Genomic DNA, 20,335 nt, shown 5'->3' on the forward strand with positions numbered 1-20,335 from the left:
ATTCAGACCATGACTGGTGATATTTGCATTGGAAACTCAACGAACAAAGAAAGAATCAAGTCATGCTTCAACGACCTTTTGAGCAGTAAAACTTACGTAGGAAAAGCTTAGAATTTACCGAGAAGATTGATCGTATAGCTTTTGCCAAATTCGAAAGATGGATTTGAGGTGAAGAGGATTAAATTCTTTACTTACGGTGCGGATTAAAGTTGAAGCTAAGCTTTCGAGTTTGCCTTTCTCGATGTTGAGGTGGCGAAAAATTCGAACCATAAAGTATATCACGCGTCGACGACAAGTTTGAGAAATTGTGTCTTTGAAAAGCAAAAAAAAAAAAAAGATACTCGTCGTTTGACTTGTGCTGATTCTGAAGTAAGTCGCATTTACTTTCTACTCCAATCGTTTAAAAATTTTAAAGAAACTCATAGACTGTATGAGAATTTTTTATTAGTATGTATCGAATACGTGTATAAGCATCGAGTGGAATTGATTGACGTACAATATATACTCACGTAGCTTTTGGAATAAAAAAATATGATCAAGGTTGAAGTGAGCCTGTAATGGGGTTACAGCCAGGATCTCCGGAAGGCTGAAGAAGAGTGTCTCTACTGACTATACCTCGAACCCTGTCGTTTCCGTTCCTCTTTCTTCTTCGGTCTCCCTTTTTTTGCTTTCTTTTCTTTTCCTTTTTTTTTCTACCACCACTCCGCGATTCTTCTTCTGCTTCTCCTTCTTTACCCGTGGCTCCTTGAAACATCTATCTCGGAATTTTTTACCCTGTTACCGAGTCCCTGGGATAAAAATATGCCGAAGTAGAATCAACCCGTGAATTTCCACGCAATTTTTATACCCAAATGCTGATGCTGATTATGCAGGTTACGATTGTCGTAATTTTAGCAAGAAATTATCTCGAGACTCTTTGCGCCTTGGAGACAATACAAAAAAAAAAAAAATAGAAAATTGAATGCCTTTTTCAAATGCTTTTTTTCATTTCTATCCACGATGGATTCTTTTATCCATGCAAAATGAAATTTGATCAATTTCACTTCCTCACTTTGGACCTCGGTCTCGTAACCTTGTTAATCAAGTAAGTTTCACACTGATAATGTGGAAATCGATAAAGTAATGGTATGTTTAAAAAATTGTACAAAAGAAAAGAAAATAATAATAATTTGAATAATAATAATAAGGTAGAAAATAAAGGAGGGGTTGAGGGATGACTAATTTCGAGACGATAATTTCTCGGCGTGTCCTTTCGGCGAAAGACCATAATTCGTCTCGCGTCGCGAGTGGAGGAACGTCGGTGAACAAAGAATATCTATATACCTATCTCAAGGAGAGACCGTTAATTTGCCGATTTGAATAGGAAGTGTTATTTTATAGCCAGGTGTCCGCTCTTCTATAAATTTCCTAACTCGAGCTCGGGAATGCATTTACTCTCCTTCAACGATCTAATCCCCGCCCAGCCAGCCTCGTTGCAGCCCGCAGAAACCAGAATCAGAAATTATATCCTTCTTGGACGCGTCGCATATAATCGAGAAATATCGTCCTTCTTGAACGAATGATTATTCGTTTTAGTATTCAAGCTTTTCCTTCAATTATTAGTTAGTTTTTTTTTGTTTTTTTTTTTTGTTTTTTCTTCTTCTTCTTAATAACGAAAACTACCAACCCTAAACACAGAAATTATATAGAAATATTTTTTTCTCGCTCAAATTTTTGCCGGCAATATCTCGAACGAATCGTTTATAAATTAACAACGCATAGCAGCCAGGTATCCAATTACGGAGGGATCGCGTTATATTATAACGACGTGCGTATATAACCCTGATTATTATTAATAATGTGATAATAATTGCTTCACGCCCGATAATATTGCCCGAATTTCTGAACCACGTGTAGGAGCGGCTGTGTATCAATTTCCAGCTCGTGAAACCCGCGCATCCTTGATCACCGAAATTACCCCACCCCTGAAGGATTCCTGCCCTGTTATATTACAAAGTCTACCAATATACTGTACTGAGTTCGACGGATCTCCACGTCGGGTGCACAACGTCGACGGGAAATTCCTTGAGGACTTTGATCTTCGGAGACGGGAAGATCACTCAAATGTTCGACATCAGCTTCCAGACACGGTCTGACGCACTTCCGCCACTCGATTCTCTCTCTCTCTCTCTCTCTCTCTCTCTCTCTCGAAACCGCCAACCGATCGCTTACACTCGAAATTCATATCCCGATATCCACCCCCGTAAGTTTGATAATTTTCAGAGAAATGTATTAGAAATTTTTACAACATGTTTTTTACTTTCATTTTGCAAAGCTGCAAAGCTTGCAAATCAACGTTCAACGATTTTGAAAAATTCCGGGAGGTTGTTAATTGCAATAAGTGAATTTTATAAAATTTCATCCCTTATATAATGTCTCGTCCAAGACGTTTGACGCGTTGATGAAAATAATTACTCAATATCGTTAAGAAAATTCTCCGAACACGAAGGAAAGACTAAAGATTTTGCGAGTATAAAAAGAGAATCAGGAGCGATATTTCCCAGCCATTTCCCTGTTTTCTCTCTCCCGCAGGGACCTCGACGCCTAACCGAGTCGCTCAGGCGCGCCTGTAAATTAAGGGTTTGCCCTTCCGTCTCATTAATAAAATCTTATAACCCAGCAGCAGTTCCCGCCTGCCACTGGCCCCATTCGGTATTTGCACACGATATTTATCCACGCTACGACTCGATATCGCGCCACTCGCTCACCGTTCCTCGAGCTCCTCATCGGCGTTAATTAAGATTCACGTAACCCAAGTCGAGGAGCCGACTACCGTTGGAAGATCGAATAAGGAGAGACCGCTGGGACGTGGAAAAGAGGTCACGTGACACTGGCGGGAAAATTTAGCCACGATCTTCACGGGGGTGGGGGGTAGAATCGAGGCGAACGATCAAGTGGTGCGAAAGACTTTTCCGTTGTTTTCAAAAACAGTAATTTCCCACACGAACATTTTTATGCTGAAGAGTAGAGATTTAGAGAATATATATATATATATATATATATATATATATATATATATATATTCGATAAATTTCGATGACAATTTTGGCGATTTTGACTGTTGAATAATCGGTGGTTGAATATTGAGAAAAGAAAGCTTAATTTGATAAGATTGAAATTGATGACTTCAATGTGACGATGAGTTCTTAGAAAAAATTCTTATTCCTTCCCCTTAGGATTATGTTGTCTAAAATCAATACGATTCGATTCTACAGAAGTCAATATTGCAGAGAAAATTTTCGACAGAATATGTTCTGCAGAATATTTTCTTAAAAAACATTTTGCTACAGATTCCGTCTGTCACAACACGCATACAGAGCAATCATCGAATCACCAGATTCATACGTTTAATCGTCGATTTTGTAAGTTTTGATTCAAGTCAATTGAATTTAATGTTATTTAATTTTTTCACAGCAGACTAAAAACCAAGCGACACGTATTTTTTTTTTTTTTGTTACCAATTTTTTTTTTTTCTTTATCTGCGATTAACCACTTAAAAGGGGTGAAACCACCCTCTCAAGTAAGGCATGTCAAGGGGTGGTTTTGCAGTTTCACCCACAAGAACGTAACATCTTGTAACCAATCTAACAATCTAAAAGTTCCTTATGACAAAAAATGAAAAATATCATTTTCTGAATTAAAAAAAAAAAGTGAAAAAAACCGCCAAAAATCGTACCTTGACGCGTCTCGCTTCGGATGGTGGTTTTCACTCCCTTTAAACTGTTTGATGGCATATAAAGAAATAGAAAAAAAAAAAAAAAAGAAAGAAAGAAAGAAACAACTCGTAGCTGAGTTTTCAGTCTACTATAACACGTTACAAAAGATGTATCTGAGATACCTTCTTTGTGAGAGAAAAAATCCTCCAATTCGAAATCCGAGGAGTTGTTCAGTTTCCTTGAGATCCTCGTTTCTTCCTAGATCGTGATCCTTTATCGCCTCTACCTGAACGACACCTTCGCCTCGGGTGTGATACTCCTCGAAGGCTCGAGACTCGGTCGAACCGAAGCGTGAACCGTCCTTGTAACCCGAACAATTTGCTTTCTGGTCCGAACTAAGTCCTCGGAAATAACCGTGGCGGCTGCCGTCCCTCCAGGACCCCCGAGCCCTCGAATCAGGCCTCTGAATGTCTCCTAGGCTGGCACTTATCACCGATAGTCCTGCAACCCCTTCTCAACCCTCGAGTGAATCACGCACCACTCAAAGCTGCATGAATATTCCCGAGGCCGTCATTCGTGCTTCGATCATCCGTTTCAAGAACCTCACGCACGTCACACGTTAAACTTACACACTTCCGTTATCGCCATCTTTGTCTCTTGGTTCTGGCTTCGCAACGCTCCTTGTCAACGCTTGATCGCTCCTAGACGGGATTTTCCCTACTCATTTTCCTCAATCATCTTGGGATCATCGTCGATCCTGGCATTACAATCAATTTAATCGCCACGGTTATACTGTCATCGCGGTTTTAAAGGGCAGGGAGGGGATACAGCTTGCAGGACGCGCTGACATCCTTCCTGTTCTTAGGATTTTTTTTTTTTTTTTTTTCTCTTCAGAAAATAAAAACACATAGAGCCATTTGAGTTTGAGGGTTTTTTTATTCATAGTTTCAAGAAATTTTTAGATTTTTTTTTATTGATATTAATAACAAAATGGCGGCATGGTTCACAGAAGTAGGGAATGACTCCGAATTCGAAGATTTTTGCGGTGATGCATCTCCTGACATTATTGTCCAAATTTGAACGGATAGAAGATTTTTTTTTAATTAAAAACACCTTTTCGAGTTCGATCTCGATTGTGAACGAAAAATTCCATGTTTCGTTAAGAAAATTTTTATAAGAAAATTTTAGCATCGAAATTAAAAAATCTAGCCGAAGGATCTCTGAAAAGGATTGTGTCAAAATTTCAAGCTGATCGGATAAAAATTGACCGAATACACTTAATAAAGTCCCCAAACTCAAATTACTCTTAAGTGTTTTCATTTTCTAAGATAAAAAAAAAAACAACAGGTAGGATTTTAAACCGTCGAAGCTGAACTTCCTTATCATCCGCGATATTTTTGATACGAAAACGACTGAATTGGTCTTCGTTCGAAATTTTGAAAATATTCTCAATATTTTCATCCCTCCTACCTTTTTCTTCATCATTCGCAAGCGTTGTAGGGGGGAAAAAAAAAATATACATATAATTGCGAATGGGAAAAAAAAGACACCGTTTTTGCCGCAATCTGACTTCATTCTTTGGATTTGAGTATAACGCGGTAGGCAGGCAAGAAAAAACGTAGCGAATTCAAAGAAACAGAATTGGGAAACGAAGAAGACTCGTATCACGTACGGAAACTCGAGGTTGGATTCTGCGTGCAAATTTTCTCGCTGTTTCACCGCGTTCGGTGACTTTGCCGAGGTGTGAGGAAGGTGGGGAGTGCGGCGCGGGGGGGGGGGGGGGGGGGGGGGGGGTAGGGGGGGGGGGCTGACGGCGATTACACGCACCGACGTATTTCTCCCGGGGAAAGAAACGAGAAATAAAAGGATCGAGGGTAGAAAAAAACCCAGGATCGAAGCCGCAGGTATTATTATAACGATCAGGGAACACGATAAAACGGGGGTGCGGGAGGGACGGAAGTTCTTTGAAATATCAACCGGGGACAATGAGGTTTTTAGTGAGGAAGAAAACAAGTGAAAAAAATTTTATTTATATATGTATACCTATGTATATGTATATTGGGCGTGGATAAAAAGGGCGGCGACGGGCGTAGGGGGTGGGGGGTGAAAACGAAACTTCGTTTCGATCCTGTCTAATGATTACAGAGCTGCGCCCAGTTGCGTGCAGTCCTCAGCTGGCACTCGAATCGGTCGTTGTTCAGGATCCGTTTCATTTTATCACCCTCTATATTACAAATCCGCTGATCGCCGGTTCGAGATTGTTTCACAATTATGGAAAAACACGGGTTGCGTCTTCCGGTCAGCCTGCAAAAGCTCGATATCCTTAAAGTCTAGCGATATCATCGCAAAACCTCCCCCGTTTTATTCTCACGGTTTTTCTTCGTCAAACTCCATCAATCGTCACCGGCTGGTTCGCTGCGCGGGGGAAAAACTTTTAAACAAGATTCATATCCAGATACCAGATTTGAATTTATACTATTTTTGTTATCGTCAAAGTTAAAATCTATTCGCATTGTCGATACTCGCGATTAACATGATTTATCAGTTATGTGTTATACGAACGAAAGCTTCGATACGTCGACGATATTAATGGTATGAAAAGCTCAAGAGCTTGCGGATGATGTGAATCATGTTCGATTTTATTGAAAGGCTTTTTTTTTCTTTCTTTTCTTTTTTTCATTATTTTCAGCACGGTGAAAAAATATGTCGAAAATTTCAACTCAATCAACATTTTAAATTTCGTATTACTTAAACGTTGATTCGATATTTGTAATGACTTTTTTGAAACCTTTTCATCTAGTTTTTGTCTTCCTCCACTGTTTTTCTGACATATATAATATATTGTTAATTCATCGAATCACAGTCAGTAAAACTATTGAAATATAAATGACATACATGTACAATAAAAAATTGTTATTATAGTATCGAAAATAAATGTTCGAAATTTTTACACTATTCGGACGGTTTTGCATGCAAATATGAAAACTGCGGACTAAACTTTTTCGCCGAACTATAACAAACGAGCGAGCGAGGTGAGTCTGGCGCGTTCGGAAAATCTGAAAGTTCAACCCTCCGATTGTCACGCATTACGCGAGCTTTTTTGCGCGTCTGCTCTTGCTTTTGCCAACTATGAACAGAAGTCCAACATCTGTTACGCGCCAAACCCACCCCTTCGATACTTTGGAATGGTAATCACGCGTGTGATTGACTGTTGAATATCGAACGCTGCAGAAATTACTGTTTTAATCAAGCGAGAAACTTCCTCCCCCTCTCATATGACACATTGCGAGCTTTTTTCCTGTCGGGGATATTTTCTCGTTATTTCAGTACTGTTCGTTGAAATTTCTCTCTTCTTTCCTTTTTTTTTCCCCCATTTGACTGTCCATCTTGCTTTTTATTTTCAAACGCTAGCTCTTGATGAAGTTTGGCAATTTTATATGGATTCGGCAAAAAACACTGTTATAGAAGTTGAAAAAAATTCTCACCCACTTCTGCATTACATAATTTTCTACACTCGAGTCGAAAATTTGTATTTCATCAAGATTAAAGTGGGTGGAAAAAAAAAACAACGAATACGAGCTTAATCTTCCGCTCACCTTGTCCTACTAAAAGGCAATTTACTTACGACGGTGAAAATTTGTTCATTACGTTTAGGGTACACAGCTTGTGGGGTCTAATTTTGCGAAACGGTTACGGTTGTTGTTGTTTTTCTTTTTTCTAACCTTGCGAATTCGCCGGAATTCCAGAGAAGAACGTGATACAAATTAAATGTTTTTTTTTTTTTTTCATCCCCATGCTGTGTACGTTTTGCATTATATGCAGTACAAGTGTGTTACACATAAAAAGAAGTCGAGTTGTATATATAAACACTGAAATTCTTGCGGCGAGCGTAACAAAGCAGAAAGGAGAAAAGCGGCCGAGTATCACGTCTGTGAATTTTTGGAAACCGCGAAATGTTTGGCACGCAGCAACAATAACGGGATTTTCCAGAATCTCGGCCTCGTTTTATCTCCGAATTGTCCTACCTACCGTTTTTACGATTCCACAATCCGTGCCCAAACTTACAGCAATCCTCTGCCTCGAGTGCCAACCCACATTCATTACACTCTTCCAGATTATTGTCGAAGCCAAGTGGCACTGAACCCAGGTGTAGATTTTGGTGCGGGTCAAAGGTCAGGGATGACGGAATTCGAATCATAAAAATATTTCAGAATGATTGTAATTCTTGAACATTTTTCAGCCACATTGTTTTACATTTTGCTAATTTTTTATTGTTCATTTTAATCGTTTCGAGATTTTTTGGGATTCGCTGTTCTTCACTGTTTGCTATTTTTACTGACAAATTGACCTGGTGCTTTACGATTTAGACCATTAAATTCGACGTGACTTTACCTAAAAGTTGACCTGACCATTCGTAGTTCTGACATTCACCAAAAAAAAAAAAAAAATTTTGTACTTCTATCGACATTTGATCCAAGCCCAACGCTGTCTAAAAATTGTTCAGTAGCAGTGAGCAGCGGGAAATTTTTTTTTTTTTTTTAATTTTAACACCATAATATTTTACCATAGAGATAAAGAGGATCTGAAATCCGAGTCACGAGAGACTCTCGACTTTTTTCTAAACTGCTCGATCTGGCACGAGGGTGTAATTGAATCGCTGCAGGTGATAATTACAGTCCACAGGAGTTCCCTGACTACGATGAAAGGCACGAGTGATCCTGCAGGATGTGCGAGAATTCTCAGGAGTGTGGCGGCGGCAGGCCACCGACCATGGGCTTAGTAGGGCGAAGGGCTGACGGTCGAGGGTCAAGTTACGGGTGACCAGACGCCGAGGAAAGTTGGGTGGGACGTGGATGGTGGATGGGACCTCCTTAATTGGAGACGAGTCCTGAGACGCGAGTCCCTCCTAACGTCTTTCGACGGCGGAGGCACTTACCGATTCTTTTGAAGAGAGGGCGAAACAAAGGCCTCCAACCCTCACGGCACTCAACCCTCCTTCTCCCTCACCGCCCTTTCATCTCTGGCTCCGTTAATCTTTACACTTGAGATCCGAGGCTCTAGTGTAATTATCATTAATTAGACTACGGCTAAAGGCGAATTCTCGATCGTGGGACTCTGGAGGCGCTTCACCCTAGACTCGGGTCTCCTGGGTACCTAATAAACTCGGCTTCTTTATCAGACCCGAAAGATCGCCCGAACGGCGATCAGAAATTCCAATTTCAGGGTCCGATATGATCCTTACCGCCGCTTCCCTTGCCGGAGATAAATTCGCCATATTCTTGGGCATTTTCGGAACCTAAATTGAACCCGGAATTTCTACCCCTTTCCGCTGCTTTTCGAGGAGATGGATAATAACTCGCCGGTGGGTTCAACGCCGGCGAGATATTGGGTCCACTCTATCGTGGTCAAGATTGGTAACGCTCTCTAATTCCGCAGGTCGTATCCTTTCCTCGAGATCCCTGGGAGAAGCGGCGAAAGCACTACTCGACTCTCTCTCCCTCCATCGGACCAAGTATCAATCATTCACGCTCCATTCCTCCATTCGTGGAATTCCGATATTCCCAATTCTCCGCTGATTCTCGTCCCCGTTGGAGTCTCTTGACAACCGATATCTAATCCACGCTAATCAGATAATTTAGATATCCGATGTATTGGCAGTACTTTGAAGAAGAATGCTAGCACCACCTCAAAAGTAACTGACGAATCATTTTCTCGCAACGACGAAGAGCATCTACTGTTACTGAAAAATTTCAGGAATGACCTCGCAGGATCAATTGATCTTGATTCTATCAAGGGAATTTGAGCTTATCGTAAGTGCATCTTCTTGTCCTTGTTTCGATTAAAGCGGTCAAAGGTCGACCTGTGACAGTGTAAGACGAACAACTTGCGGGCGTCGAAGAAGGACAATGGATAAGAATGCAAGGTCTTGTAGAGTCGTGAGTAAGAATATTGAAAAGTTTTAGTCCCGCCTTAAAACTCGGGAGTCGGGAGTTTGTGTCGTTTAGGAAATGAGCTTGGGAGTGCTGGAGATTTGACAGTGTTTAAAACACTGGCAGCAGTTTTCTTCCACCGGGCGTTTACACGGTGGTAGAAAGAAGAGGTGAAGGAGTGAAAAGGCTGAGTGAAAGAAACGCGACGGCTTTCTTTTTTACTCCGGAAAGGAAAACTCTCGTTGCGAAATCCTAGCAGCGGCTGGCGTGGTTCGGTGAGCATGTATTGTAATTTAAGCACGATATTCAACTGTATTATTAAATCCCTTTTGTCGACAATCTCGAGCGTGGAAGAAAACGAGGAAGAATAAGACAAAGACGAAGACCAAGAAAAGTATGAAAAAAAATCGAAGGCAAGAAGAGAATTCCTCCAAGTCTGGAGGGCGGAAGGTGTCGCGTAAAAAATAAAACGCACCCCCAGGAAAAACGGAATGAATGCGGTCTTACCTTATACCGCCTGCGGGAAGTCGAGCGTTGGAACTGGAAGAAGAGGAAGACGCTAACGCGGCTCCGGTTATGGTTCTGCAGTTCCACTTTTAATCCGGCAAAAACTTTTTAAATTATGCTTAACTACCAAAAATTACACCTTTCTACTGGCCTGAGCTCTTACTTATATCTCACTTCGCTTCGCTTTACTCCCTTCCCTCCCCCTCCGTCCCCTCTTTCGAGGCGATAAACGTGCGATATTACGTAGATAAAAAATCCGGCAATTAAAACGAACCAACTCCGACTCTTCGGGTGGCACTTTATGTACGAAGTACTTATCAAACTCCCCAGCTCTCCACTCATTCGAGTCTCATTGACTTCTTGGAGTATTGTTAAGGGGTGGAAGATGTGTATTGGAAAAGTGAACGACCCAAGTATAGAATCGATTCGAAACACTCCAGGCATCCTCCTCCATTAACATGGACTGTCATACTCGATAATCGGATGTGTTTGTTGCTTTTTTATACTCCACTTCTTCGAGACTTTTCTGAAATGAGTCAACATCGAAGGTTCGCTATCGACGCGCGATATTATGCACAGTGTCTTCACTATAAGAGGGTATGTTCATTGTTTGTTGGAAGTAAATTTGACGGTGGTTTTCACCCGTTAAGGGATCTTCTTAGTGTAACAGATCGAAAAATAGCCAATATTCGCAATTTTTTTGTTTAAATGGTTAAAACACGTTAATCAATCTGTTTATTTATTTATTTCCTTTTCGAACTTATTTCCAACATTCTTCCATAGCAAGATAAAGAATGGCGTGAAGAATAACGTGTCAAAAATATCTTGAAAAGTATTTCGCCGATAGTGTTCACCGTTTTGAAAAACCACGTTAAAAAAAAAAAAACAAAAAAAAAAAAACAAAAACAAACAAAGAAATAAAAAGAATTTATTTTCAGTTCTTCGCGTGTGCTTCGATTCGACGTAACGAGAAAAAAAAAAAAAAAAAAAATCAGACCGACCAGCGTGTTTCAACGACCGGCAAAAGAAGCGAATGTCGAGAAGAAAAGAAAGAAAAAAAAAAAAAATTCCACCCGTTACACCAAGTTGATTCCATAAAAACGGCTGGGTTGGCATGTGAAAATAAAAAAAAATAAAAATACACGTCCAATGTTCATCGACGCTTCGCAGACTGAAGACAATTACCGAAGTACATCTCGAGTACCTTCCACGCGTGAGTGGCGCTCATCGACTTTCTCCTGCGAAATCTGGGCGCGTCAACAGGCCTCTCGTGAGGCATGACCTCAGGGTGTGTGTGACAGCTGCTGGATTTTCTCAGCATCGCGATACTCGAATCTCCTTTCGGCCCGTAGAGGACGAGGCGTGCTGGTCGCTGGGTCTGAAGCTCGTTTTCGAAGTCTCAGAGTTTGCGGCGAGGCAGCCACGGCTGGTGCTACTTGCCAGTAAAACGCAAACTACGGTTGCCAGATGACGAATTACGCATTCCGTCGGGCCACACGTACAGCCGGAATGGCTCGGGGCGTTTCGGGTCCCTTTAGAGCGACAATGCCCGGGACGGCAAACCGGAACGGAAGCAATTCCGCAAGCGGAGGCTAACCGCTTGAAGATGATGGACACGGGGACGCGGCCCGTATCCCGAGGGATGTGGACCGACTAGGACTGGACGACAGCCTTCCCGCCGATGGCCGAGTCCCGATATTGCACGCTTTTCGGTACCTTCCTAACCTCGTTATTACTCGGGGAAGTTCGACCGGTCGACCCGAGAGGGAAGCCCGTCCAGCCACCACTAAAAGGTGCAGCAGTAAAAGAAACCTCGTTTCCGCAACGCGTACCGTCTCGACCATTTCCCTCTGTTACGACGGCTTTCGGGTACCCGGACACATCGGCCACCCTTCGGCGGACCCGGGACGCCTGCCTGGGGTTGATAAGAATCGGAACTTTCTCCAATGATTAATTCAGAAGGCGGCTGAGAAGCCGGGGAGTTGGCTTATTACGGCCACCCTGGAGAGGGTTGTTCACGTTTTCGAATCGTCGAGTGACGTGGAACACTGTTGGATCGACGTTGATAAAGGTGAACGCAAGTTTAACCAGCACGTTGTTTTGTTTTTTTTTTTTTGTTTTTTTGGGGGGGGGGGGGGGGTGGGGAGGGGGGGGGAGTTTCTTAATTCATCCAAATCCAATCAGGCTTTTACCGAGATTTTTAAGAACGTTATTAGAGAATTGGTATCGTTGATCAGTTTGGTGTCTCCTTCTGATTTCGTTTAAGACCCATGTATTTTGTAGACAATTGAAAACTGAGAGACATGCATTTTTTTTAAATTTATCAGCGAAAAAATGGTTTAGAAGGGTGAAAACCACCCCCAAAGATGAGCAACCAACGAGATGATTTCTCGACGTGCTTGATGAATTTGAATGAAGCTAACGCTGCAGTTTTCCTATTCATTAAAAAAAAAACATTTACATGAAGCGTTGACGCCCATCTTTGGGGGTCGTTTTTACCCCTTTAAACCGTTTTTCCGCAGATAAAAAAGAAAAAATATTTGTCTCTTAGTTTTCAATGTTCTATAACATATATGAGTCTCAGCGAAGAACGTTTTCCAGGTTTTAGAATCGTTGATCACCGTTCATAAACAGAGCAAGTTGTGGAATGTGCAAAATTGCAAAGTATGGCGATCGGCGTAAGAAATACGATATTCTTCAAGTTTTCAGATGCTCTAAGCTTTTCCTGAGACGTTGAAGAGTCTCTGTAACGTTTTCGAATGATATCTGTGTTCCAGAATTGAATAACCACTTAAACACTTTCGATATTTGCAAGCTCGGGTAAAATTTTTGAAAATTTGATTTCTTAAAAATTTTAACTTCACGAGACGCTGATAAACAGATTTCATCGTCAGGAGTTGTCAACTTTATTTGCAAGCCTGAAAGAAAAACGGTCCGTCAGATTTGGCGAAGTTAACCAATTTCGCAAACAAGCCTGGTCGTTTCAAAGTTCAAAGTACCCGAGGGTAATTTTATTAGTTCTTGAAAAACGTCCCCTTAAGCCTTTTAAAACGGTCGATGTATCCTTTTACATAGAATAAAAATTTACCCCAACACATTTTCCACTTAGTCCAGTTAATCGTTAAACCGTAAACAAGCCGATTCTATTCGGCAATACGAAATTAGCGGCTTTACGAATTTCGGTTACATCCGATTTACAACCGTGAAATATTAATTCAGATCGAAAATTTTTCCGCTTGATGGCCGGCTGGTGGATAACCGTAAAAAGGCCGCGACAAAAGCGCTCCGCAATGGCTTGCTGAAGCAAATCGGAAATCTTTTGTGCCCTCGTACCCTGCGGCGTTTTTTTTTTTTTTTTTTTTTCTTCTTTCCTCTTTCTCTTTCTTTTATTCTTTCCTTCGTTCTTCTCGGTGATTTTCATTCTTTTCCGCCCAACTCCGTCCTTCTCCCCTGTGTTCATTTCTCAAACCCGTGACGATCAATGAGGAAGAGAGGGGCTTCGGATTAACTTTCATCTTTCAATTTCTGAATGCTGATCAACCTCGCGAGACGAACAGACGTTCGAAGGCCCGGGAAAGTGCCAAATTTTCAAATCAATTGATCGGGAGCCTCACTCGATTAACGAGTCAAACCGGCAGGACGGTAATTCGATCAGTGTTTCAACGGGGGTGGATTTCAGATCCAGATATTCGATTATGTGGCAGCCCTGGCATGGAAGGCTATAACAGATTGACCGAGATTTCATCCCCGCACTTTCTCCCTCTTCATGCATCATGCATTCACTCCATCTTATTCCTCCCTCACGTGATATTCATTCCACCGTTCACCCAATTCACGACCTTACGTGTCATGAACGATCTTTAAACCAGCGCGGCGCGGCGGTTCGATCCGACAGATCAGCTCGATCGAAGGGCGCAGATTGCTCGGCACATTACCGGGTGGATTAAAGCCCTTCTTCGTTTTATCCCCGTTTTCTTACTCCCTTCTGTCCCATTTCGAACCTCCGGTTTAACTCGCTCGGAATTCACGGTTCGCCGAAGGTGCCTCTCGTATCTACGTCTCCTTCTATCTCTTCTCGTTACCCGCCATCCATTTCGTTCGTCAACTTCAAGCCCGGTTTTCAATGTTCAATTGATCGAACTCAAGGTCTTTATTCCCGCGATTCAGACCCAGACTCTTCGTCGTCTACAGCCAGTTGAGAAGTAATCAAGTACAAAAAAAAAAAAAAAAAAAGAAAAGAAACTGCCAAAAACCATCGATACTTTACGTCTATATTTTTTATTTATTTTTTTTGTCCAAAGAAGCCGGATCTCCAGTTTTTACGCACTGGTATCGAACTTTTTACACATTTTTTTAACCCCGAAACTCTGCAGTTTTAGCGACCTTCTTTCAACCCGTCTTTTCACCCTCGGATTAAACTGCTTAGTTCCGGTTCAACGACTCGGGGCAAGTGCACCTAAGAGAAGAGCAAAGGACACAACTTCGAGGGCGAAAGGTTCCCGGTCGCTAAGTGCACCGCTGCAGCAGACCGCTGCAATTCTTTTTCCTCTTATTCAGCCTGTATATAATCGCACAGCGGCTTCAACTGCAGCCTGGTTACAGTTGTAGTCCAGCATCCCGCCTGGTCAGACCTACACATAAGTCTCAAAAAGCCTCTTAAGAGGGTGTCCAGGTCTATAAATTTGGAAGAATAGGTTCGTTTTTCGTTTTTTTTATTTTACTTTCATTTTTTTGCATATTATTATAGTTACATCATTTGAGAATATTTTAGCCAAAAACTGTTGTAATATTTTCAAAAGTTTAGAAAATTTGTCACGGATCTTCAAACAGTCGCCATTTTTGTATTTATTGTTTATTTTTTTTTTTTTTTCATTCTTCGTACGGGTTACAGAAAAATTCTTACTGATCAAGAAAATTTGTTGTTTTTCTGTTTCCGGCGAATTGGAACACAACAAATTGGTTTTTTTTTTCTTCTTGCTCACCGGCGTATTTAAAGACCTATAATTATTTTGAATTTCCATGTTTTTTCTGCTTAGAAAAAAAAAAAACGCCCAAAATCCAGATCTCTGTACTAGGATATGTACCCTCTTCAGCTACGATAAAAGGGATGGAGATGAAAGTCGTTCGAATCAAATTCGATCTCTAATAATGATTCTTGACTCGTAATTAAGAAAGTGAAAGAAGGGTATCAATTATTCCTGTAATTCCACATCCCCAAATTTCTTTCCCCGTGTATTATCTGCACGATAAATCAAGCAAACACACGTAAGGAAGGTCTGAATTATGGAGAGCGGGGCTTGAGTTTGATTGGAATTGGTCAGGGTTGAGGAATAATCGTGAAATACGACTCCGCAGAATGATTCGCGGAATTGGCTTGCGGAATAGTAGATTTTTATTGACTACCTAACGGCGTACGCACCCACGTGTGTGTGAATATATATATCACACAACACACACACACACGCACACACACGTATAACCTATACATACTTAAAGCCACTACAGTGGTTTATTAATACCGTCGAGTCTATCGACTCGGAATTGCGGAATTCGGGCTGCAAGGAATGGCTGATTGATTAATACGCCCTTTCGTTTCCTGGAACTCGCCCGTTACTTTTGTCTCCGATAATGCGATGGCGGGAAGAAGATCTATCCGCTAGGATCCTGGATCCCCGTCGATCAATCGAGACATCACGTGGCCGAATGTTCGGGGGTAAACCGGCGCGTTTTTACCGAGCGAAATTTCAGCCGCGACTCGTCAGTTAAGCTGCTTCAGACGCGGATCAAACGGGAAAAAAGGGGGGGGGAAATCTGGACCCGAGGGTGCGGAGGTCAATATTTTGGTTTACGCAGTTTATACCCACGCTTGACGCGCACTCTTTTTCATCCCGGGATGATACGAGGGCTGATTGTGTATCGCCGGCTTTCTATGTCCCACGTTTCGTCCGGAAAAACCTTCGACCAGCCCTCGACTCGTCAGGATCACCCCTCAAGCCCCGTCAAGCAACGTCGTGGATCCACCCCTTTTCACCCCCACGTTTAACCACGCTTTTGCCGGGAGTGACGTCTGCGCGTGATGACTAAACTCGTTTCGTTTGAAAGGGAATTTCTAATTTGATGGAATTTTTGAAGATCGTTTTTTGTTGTTTTGTTTTTGAAAATTTATTTCTTGTGGAAATAAGAGAGTTAAGGAGGTTACCTTTGTTGATTGTATTGAGATTAATCGAAACTAGAATAAACGATTAATTGTTTTAATATTTTTTACAATTGCTTATAGATTTTTGTTTAATAATTTAATTTTCTTGTCTGTTTTACTGTTGTGACAATTCATCGACTAGATTCTGAAAAATTTGAAATTCCAGTTTCCGGCAGCTCGAGCTTTATCTCTCTCCTTCGATTCAACTCTGTAATCGTTGTTCTGCACCGGGTTTTACTGCTAGCCACTGAATATTACAGCATGCATGGCGGGACGCAGATATACAGTCAAAACTGCGCGGATTGACCTGCCAGTACCGACGTCAATACACACATCGTTATATGTGTACATTGGACTGCAGGATTCGGAGGGAATGAATAATTATTGGCTTTCGTTACACACGCCTAGGGCTCTCCCATGGTCAAACCGCCCCAATCGCAAATTCAACAGGGCGTATTTATGCCTGCGCGGCTTTCATCGACTTTTTTGTTAGCACTTTGCCAGAATTTTATTCGTCGACTTCTTGTTTCTCCTCTTTACACCATAAGAGTAGGTAATGCGGGGTCGTGTTGTACTGATAAAAACTATGCATAACTGATCGGAAAAAACGTCTGGAAAGTTTTTCACTGATTGGAAGCTTTTCTTCTTCAACTTACAAAACAATCAACTCCGTGAATCACGCAACTAAATCCTTTGGGACAAGATATATCGCGTTACTAATCTGAAAAGAATGTATCGTAGAGAATTTTTTTCTCCGATCAACTTAAAAATTTGTCTAATGTATTATGGAAAAGTATTATTTGTATATGTAGTATGGAAAAGATAATTTTTCCCAGTTTATATACATATATATTGGGGTGGCGCAAAAAAACCGACTATTTTTTTTTTTTTTTTTTTTTTTTTTCAAGTCTCGTGTGACAAAATGTTAGTTTTTGATGTTTTAACAGCCCACTTCAAAGGACAGCTCAAAAAAAAAAAAAATTTAAGAGGTCGCTCCAAATTTTAAAAAATGTCAAAAAATTAAATAAAAAAATTATATTTTCAGTATTTTGTTTGATTTTTAATTCATATCGTTGTGTATTGTTATAGATTCTTTCTTACTAAATTGAAGAAAAAAAATTTATGAAATTTTAATATGAATATCAAAAGGTCGCTCGAAAAGATCTAAAGAAATGCACCAAAAAATTGAAAAAAAATTATGGGCGACCTTTCAAAATTCAAATTTTGAACTGAAAGTTTCGGAAACTTATTTATTTTTTTGTCTATAAAATTATACCTTACCGAGAAAGAAATTAAAAAAAAAAAACTCGACTTTTGACGATTTCTGACGTTTTAAAAAATGTGAAGTGACCTCTTAAAAATTTTTTTTTGAACTGTCCTTTGGAGTGAGCTCTTGAAACATAAAAAACTAACATTTTGTCACACGAGACTCAAGAAAAAAAAAAAATAGTCGGTTTTGTTGCGCCACCCTAATATGTATATATATATATTTTTTTTTCTAAAAAAACTTGTAAGAAATTTTTTTGTTTTGCATCAAATTTTCCTTTCAAAACTTTTTCATGTCACTGCAAGGTCCTATGAGTTTCAAATCATTCACTCCTCTCTTCACGTCGAATGATTTTCAAGTTTGTTAAAAAATAATTGACTCAACAAGGAGAAAAAATATTCGAAACAAGAATTCAAGTCCACCGTAATTGAAATTTTTCGTTTAAATTCGTTCTGTAAAAAACGAAGAACAAAAATTACGTTTCAAAATGAAAACTACTCAGCTGATTGTTGACCGGAAGTTAGAAGTCTCCTCGATTTTCGCACCGGCTTATTCGCACTGTTCTACGCGAAAGTATGAAACCGCTTGGTTATGCTACTTCCGCTCACGAGGTTTGCACATGCCAATTATTACCGTCAGGCGTTTGCCGACGTAAGTGGGGTACGAACGGTTCATGCGGACGCATACAACCGGAGAGTTTAGCGCTACGCGGACTGAAACCAGCTACACCTACCGCCCGAGAGGATATTTGCTTAGTATCTATCTATTTGAATCGCGCCTCGCTCTTGCAGACGCAAGCCTTTCCTCTATTATACTGTACATACACCTCCACCCTAGTTTTAATCGACAAAGCTCATCCGATTCCCAAGTCTTACGCTCTTTATTTTTTTATTATTATTATTATTATTGGTTAGTTTATAAAAATCAATTAAGAATTTATGTGTGCTGCGAGTGAAGAAAATTCAGTCGCCAAAAATGCACGACGACGAGTAAGACCCTGAATCGTTTCTAAATCTTTTCATATTTTTTTACAACATTTTACTTGGTAATAAAACGCGACCTGAATTTGTTTTCAATTTTTTTTTTTATTGTACCGTTTATTTTTTTATTTTTTTAATAATTATTTCAAGTCGATTGCGATTGTCTATTTTTTAAAATCTGTCTCCTTTTTTTTTTTGTCAATTTGTGTGAAAAATTTTTTTTTGCACACTAATCAATTTCTAATAGAGGTTTCAAGTTATTTATTTTTTGTACTTCGTAGATAAAATCTGTTTTTTGCACTATATATATATATATATATATATATTTTTTTTGCTCAGTGTAAACCGTTTCTAAATTTTTTTTCACGTCGAATATTTTGGCTCGATTTTTTCAAGGCGCTGTTGTTAATTCTTGTGCAAATATTCTAATTTTAAATAATTCTCCTCTCACGCGATTGCATATGCAATTTAAAACCCTCGCGATAGACGAGGAATGTTTTGCCGGTGAAAAATATCGGACAAAAATAATTTCACCTCTCGCAGGCGGCGCTTGACAGCCTCGGTTCGTGTTCAATTGGTGCATCTGGTTAGTCTGCGATCTGAATTTCTGGCTTAGGGGAAAGAAAGGAGGGTAGACGAGATGAGTTTGTGTGCTCAACGCCCTTGGATATTGAACGAGCACCACGTGCCCCCATCCCTCGAGTCCTCAATTCCATCGGGAATTCACGCGCGGATGGTTTAAAAGGTCAGAGTGTATATATACATATATGTATATTGTTTATACATACACACATATAATATACATATATATGTATGAGCAATTCGTTGCTGCGCGCGTATGTATTGTTTGTTGGTTGTTACGTGCAATTTGGGGCGTTTCATGCAAATCTCACCTTCGTCTTGGTTAAAATTCGTGTCTTTTACTCCGTCGCTGTTTTTTTTTTTTTTTTTTTTTTTTGTTTGTTTTGTTTTTTGTTCAACTTTTTTTTTATCTTGTTTCATCTCCTTCCAACATCATCGTGTAATTAAGTCGAAAACTTTTTAACCAGAGGTTCTTCAGATTTTTTTATGCTTATTGTATTCTTAGTCACGTATCTATCTATCTATCTATTTATCTAACTATCTATCTATCTGTTTGTCGATCTTCGAAACCCGAAAAGCTCGGTTCAATCGGTAACGCAGAGTCTTGGACCGGCAAGTAGTAAGCGTCCATTAGGGTCGGACAGCGAGGCGAGGCAGCGCGCGTGGCTTTCTGGAAAACGGCGGGTGGACACAGCGGACTCGAAAGCTGCTATCAAGTTTTCAATTTATAGGTTTGCCAGAGAGTTAACGGCGACGAGGGTGGCGGGGGGAGGGGTGGGGGACGGGGACGAGCCCCCGGAGGGCGAAACGGTCAATTCGCGAAATTTCCGCGCTTTGTAACCGAGAACCGCTGTCTTTGCTGAATTCAAAACACCCGCTGAGATAAACCCTCGCCTCGCCTCTCCTTTATCTTTGGGATTTCTGAAACACGGTCTACAACGGCTGTATCGAGATTTGTTTCAAACTGTACACCGAGTCCCTTGGAATTATGGCCTCAAGTTGGTATACACGTGGAAGTTTACTCGGCGAACGATCCTCCGTAATCGGGTACCTGCGAAGGGCAGCTTTTCGAGTACAAGACCTGATGAACAATCTTCCGTTAGCATTTCGTGATTTCGATATTGATTTTTAGTCAAGAACAAAAGAGGAGGATTAGGAAAAACTGCTCGAAATTAAGT

The 20,335-nt window shown here is 40.7% G+C and overlaps 1 protein-coding gene across 1 annotated transcript in view; it reads left to right on the top strand.

Moving 5' to 3' along the window:
• The window catches only part of LOC124406299 (neuroligin-4, Y-linked), a 207,214-nt gene that overhangs the window by 849 nt on the left and 186,030 nt on the right, over positions 1–20,335 (top strand). The gene's annotated exons all lie outside the window — the stretch shown is intronic.

This window comes from Diprion similis, chromosome 5, assembly GCF_021155765.1.
Source record: "Diprion similis isolate iyDipSimi1 chromosome 5, iyDipSimi1.1, whole genome shotgun sequence".
NCBI classification, from domain to species: domain Eukaryota; kingdom Metazoa; phylum Arthropoda; class Insecta; order Hymenoptera; family Diprionidae; genus Diprion; species Diprion similis.